The sequence below is a fragment of the Suncus etruscus genome, chromosome 12, assembly GCF_024139225.1.
Source record: "Suncus etruscus isolate mSunEtr1 chromosome 12, mSunEtr1.pri.cur, whole genome shotgun sequence".
Taxonomy (NCBI): Eukaryota; Metazoa; Chordata; class Mammalia; order Eulipotyphla; family Soricidae; genus Suncus; species Suncus etruscus.
This window is the reverse complement of record NC_064859.1, coordinates 83366911-83372910: the sequence shown is the minus strand read 5'-3', so window position 1 is coordinate 83372910 and position 6000 is coordinate 83366911.

Genomic DNA, 6000 nt, shown 5'->3' with positions numbered 1-6000 from the left:
TGAAATATAGTAACCCATTTCTGTGTGAGTAAAATCTCCAGACAAATAACATATTTCTAGATTAACATAAACAAAAACAAAAATAAGTTAGAAAATCCTTTCTTCAATTTTCAGTTTAGCTAGAATTGTTGTTGGACAAAATTATGTTTCACTAATAGTCTCCTTTATAATCTAATTTTTCTCCTAAAGACACCAATCAGTCAGAATGAAAATAATGTATAAAATAATTAAGATGACCTAATACCTGAAAATTTTAGGCAAAATTTTAAATGGGTAACCTTTTCTTAATCCAACTGTCGTAATGTCTCCAATTGGATGACCCAGAAAAAATACATTATGTGTCCTAATGTCTATGATTAAGTAAAAGGAGGGAAGTTTCTTATCTTTTGACTTCAGTTTATTTTTTAAGTTCTTATTTTTATGAGGAGACTGTGTACAAGTCACTGTTGGGTCAAATTATCTTTATCCAGTGGTAGGAGTTTTCAACTTGGAAGCCACAACTAAAACATCTTCTAGAAGTAAATTGCTTTTATAGAGGCACAAGTGAGTCCTAACATGAACAAACCATTTGCCAAGGCCATTAGCAAATTAAATAAATGAAAGATTTGTTGATTCCTTCCATTTGCTAGATTTTTATTTAGTATTTTAGCTCCATTTTCTATTTTGGATAGATGGATAGTTCTATAAGGAGAGTATCATTTTTGATATGTGATAAGAATAATATTCATGGCAGAGTAGATATTCCTTTAAAGCCAGGTCTTTCTTTGTATTTTTCCCTGCTATCCTATCTTCTCCATGTAATCATAAATTAAATTAAATTCTTCTGGAGGAAGAATTTTTGAGGAATTCCATTGGAGTTTCTGCCTATTTCAACTCTTGTCTAGCATCCTCATTTTGTCTGCAGGTAGAAACTGTGACTTGTTTTGAGCAATAGGACATGCTATTTAATGGGTTGTTACCTGCCTGAGACATTTTACAGTTGTTTGTTTGTTTGTTTGCTTGTTTGTTTTGGGGCCACACCCGGTGATGCACAGGGGTTACTCCTGGATATGCACTCAGAAATTGCTCCTGTCTTGGGGCACCATACGGGACACCTGAAATCAAACAGTGGTCCGTCCTAGGTCAGCCACGTGCAAGGCAAAAATCCTACTTCTCCGGTCCCACATTTTATCATTTTTAAGACTGTCTTGCTAGAAGAGATATTTTTATATTATTAATATTTTTATTAATAATATATTTTTATTTTAAACATAGTGGCTTACATATCGTTGACAATAATATTTTAGGTACATATTAACATAAAATCAGGGGAATTCCCATCACCGATTGTCCTCCCTCCACCTCCATTCCCATCCTGCCTCCCATAACCTCCTCCCTCACCCACGGCGCTGCTAGCATGAGTAGTCCTCTCTGTGCCCAGCTTACAACTTAGTGATCCTACACCTGTTTGGTCTTGGTGCCTCCCTTGTTTCCCCCTCTAATTGGGAGGCTGGACTAGATAGTTTAAGTTATGTGGTTTTGTTTGAAGAAAGGAAAAGTAATAAACTGGGGTAAAAATCTAAAACGTCGAAAATGGGCAGAGGCTCTCATCCTCAGTTTGAGAGACAAAGGGGAAAAAGAAGGTGAAACAGCACAACAGTACAAGAAAAGAAGTGTTAAATAAAATATCCAGTGAGCACACCAACAATAAAGATAAGCACCACATAAAAGCCATGGTCTTGAGATGAAAAACATGGCAGAATGCATAAAGGAAGAAGAGAAAAGAAGAAAAAAATAAATAAATAAGAATGGAGACAACAGCTTCAATAGCCACACCAAAACAAAGAAATAGACAAAAATTAGATATATAGATATATAAAAATTATAATAAAATAAAAAATGTTTTGTGCTTTTTGCCTTTTTTTTCCCTTCTGCACAGACACAGTAAATTTTGGGGTCATTTAAAAAGGAATTCCCTTGGCCTAAGAGATACAGGACTTCTCCACCCTTAAAGTATATTGTCATGGGATTAACTATAGACTCCTTTCAGGTTCATTTACTCTCCCCTTGGTGCTTTTGTGGTGTATGGAAGACTTCTGCTCCTTCCTGGATGATAAAGTCAGACCTCTGTATCAAGAGATTTGGTATTTGCACAGGTCAAGGAGTGGAACTTATGATGAAGTCTTTATTTGTGTTTCTAGAAGTTCTGTTCCCTCAGTGTCATTTTAATCCATCTAGAAGAGATATTTTGAAGTGTTACTTGCTTTAAACCCTTACTGACTTTTCAGAGATAAATTGCCATATGGTGAGAGGGACCATAGCCACCACATGACAAGGAAATGAAAATAGCCTCTAGGACTTGAGGGTGGTTATGACAAACAGCAATAAGAATCTGAGCCAGTTTTTCAATTTCAGAAGATTACTTTACACTAAAATTCAACCTAGATTTATCATCAGTTGAGCCATCAAATGAGCATATGAGTTAACTTACATATTAATGAAAATCTGGTGATACCCCAGAACAGAAAATTCAGTTAAATCATCTTGTGATATGACCAAAAATGTGGAAATATAATAAATGGGCAAAATTTATAAGACATGGTTTTTTTATTTGTTATCTAGAATAGAAGATTAATAGATATCCATTATAACTCTGGTTTTCTGTTAGATGCTAAATATCACAAAAATTAGAAAACTATGTCAGCTTTTAGAGTGAGATAAAGGGAAAAGGTAGTTCACATCACATTGTTTTAAATAAATAGTAAAATTATATGATCTTTCATTAAAAATGTTAATGAAAAGTAGCAGAAATAAAACATAAAGAAATCTTCTCAGCTGTGCTTTATCTCAGAGTCCTCAGTGTTCCTTATTCGTATTTCATCTTCCCTCAGAACTTTAATTTCCATGGATATATGAGGACCGATGACAACTAAAACTAGCACTCCATTATAAGTGAAATAGAGCTCACCAATTCCTATGTGTTTCCTGTCTTTCTTTGGCAGGCTGCATAGACAACTTTGCAGAAAACCCCCAAATCCAGTAGGCCATGTGACTGGATATAAGCAAAGGTGTATAGGTGTAGTAGGGTTCACTGCTTCTGTGCCTTCTAATAGACCCTACAAGTTATCTCATAGAGTTTCCAGACAGAATAAAGATTTCCAGCAAAAGATTCTAAAGTCTCAGGATGGAAGGATCCTGAGTCTCCAACCAGTTTATGAAAGAATGCTCATCACATAAATATCACATCATAGTGTGAGCAAGAAATACAACTACTAGTACCAACCACTGGGATTTGGGCTATATTTTACCTAGTTTGGGAACTAAGTGTACTAGGCATCAAAAATTCAATCAGTAGAGAAGACTTTTGCAGTGCTGTATATTTAGCTGTTCTTAAGATTTTAGGAATTTTAAAAACCTTAACTTTCTAAATTTAAATATCAATATTCACTATGAGAGGGGGGCAAAGGTACACATTGGGCACCAGTATGAAGAGCTCTTTGTAATCTTCACCCAGATAGGTACTAAGCCCAGCACTCCAAACATCTCATCAGTTCAGTCTTTTTCTCCCAAGCAAGTCTGTTGTCCAGACTTCCCAATTCATTTCTAGTTGGTTTTTAGGACATATTCAGGGAGTAAGGCTTTTTTCCAGGGCTATTATAAGTGCTGGGAAAAAGGCCAGAATGTTTCATTTTGTAATGGAAAATAATCCTCCACCCTCAATCTGCACATTTTATTTAAGGTGTGAAAAATGCTTTCCCAGCTTCAGTCAGGAGCATTCAGGTCTCCATGGGGATCTGAGCTAAGAGGGGTGGGGGCCAATGATTAGGTGAGGGAGAGAACCCTCCCTGCAGCAGTTTCCAGGGGGAGCAGCAAGCATGTAGTCAGAGGAAAATAAGACTTGACCTCCAGTCTGGTTCATATTACATGTTTCTACCTCACCCTGGTGCCCAGAAGCACCAGCTCACACTTGGCTTGGGACCAAGGGGAATTGAATGGAAGGGAAACTCCTGCTGTGTGCTTGAAGTAAAGAAGCTATAGGGATGCCTTCAGAGAACTGAACCTATCTCCAAATCAAGGTCAGGTGAGGAAAAATGGACCCATAAAGGCTGACATTTAGAGAAAGTAGACTCATACTCATAGATGCTTAACTTCAAGAATCATTAAAGAAACTGCAATCAAATTATTTTTCTAAGAGACACAGCAATAAAAATTGGCAAATTGGTATGAATGGGCAAGTTTAATTCTCTCACAGTTCTGAATTATTAAACAATTAGTTCATTATATTTCCATAGATATCGGTGATAAATATTATATAGTGTTCCATAATGGTTTCCAGGCAACTAGATAATTACACACTTGTAGACATTAGCAATAAAGTCCATCAGACTAAGTTGTTGGGCATTATTATAGTGATCTTTCTTGGGGTCTTTTATATATCTTTCAAAAATTTGAAATTATTATCAGTGGTGTAAAAATGGATGATTTTTAAAACATGATCATATTTAGGAACATAAAGTTCCATCTACTTTTATCTTATGAAGTAATATAAAATTGTTTAACCTCAATCCTTTTTAATTTAAATATCTAGATTCAGCTTGAATTAGTATACTCTTCATATTTCTTTAAGACAATTAAGTTTATTTTACAGATTCAAGGTTTTTCAGAGAGGAAGAGAGCTGGGATTATCTACTATGGGTAGGCCAACTATTTTTACTTGATTTTGGGTAAACAACTTAAAATTTGAAGGTTTCTTCGAAGTGTTCTTCATTGAAATGAGGTATTCTGAAGTACTTATTTACTTCAATATATACCTTCCTGAGTTTTTCACCCTATTTCCATTAAATTTTTTGTTTTTATATAACAGTAGAGAAAGCACTCCTCAATTTAATTTTCTTGAATATTTCATCACTGCCAAATGCTGTGTGAACATCTTTTCCTCATCTTGGTAGGATAATAGCATCCATGGACTGTTTACTGAGTGCCAAGCACTCTGGAAGACATTTTACAAGCATTATTTTATGTAATTCTCAACAACTAATTTGTGAAGAAAATAAAATTAACTCTATTTTTCAGATGAGGAAATGGAAACTCACGGAGATTAAGTTCTTCCCTCAAGAGCTCATGGTTAAAAAGAGTTGGTGTTAGGCTCCCTGGACCCCCTGCACTGGTTGAAGTTCTTCGTGTTCTTCTTAGGTTTCCTTTTCCTACTAATTGCTAAAATGACTCCATGAGCTAGTTCTGTTGAATCTACCTCAAAAAAACTAAATTTTAGTATTTTACATATCTTTCCTTCTGTTAGAATCTTAATTCAATTGACCTATATTGCTTAATCTAGTAAGATAATTCATTATCTACATAGCAACCAGAATTATTTATATATTTTTAATGATATTACCATTACAAATTCTCAATTGTTTTCTAGTCTTCTTAAAATTCAAACCATTCCTCATACCCTGTGATACCCTTAGATGCTACATTTTGTAATGGAATATCATGGTCCCAGTTTCAATGTGCATATTAATTTAAAATACATGTAAGAGGATAACTGGTGCCATATCCGTCAGATTCTTATGTTGAAGTCCTAATATCTAGTTTTTTAGACTAATATTCAGAACCTTTTAAGAAGCAATTAAGATAAAAAATGAGACATTATGGGTATTTTATAATTTTGGAGGGTTTTATTACACAAAAATCAAGTCTAAACATTACAGATCCCTAGAATTATGAAAAATTAATTTCTGTTTTTAAATGATCTGAAATATGATGTTTTGCCCTACAGTTTAGATTGGCTTCTTCTAAGAAATAAGTAGTAGATGATCTATCATTGATAGATTCATACATATAGTCAGGTAAATGAATACATAGATGAGATGTTGTGCTAAAGTTTTGAATATTATGGTTTTGGATGTAGAAGACCCATCACCAGTCATCTGCTGGCTGGAGACTGAGAAAAACTAATAGTGTAATTTGTCCCAAGTCCATAGTCTGAGTAAACAGTAATAGTGAGAGGAAGCAGAGACA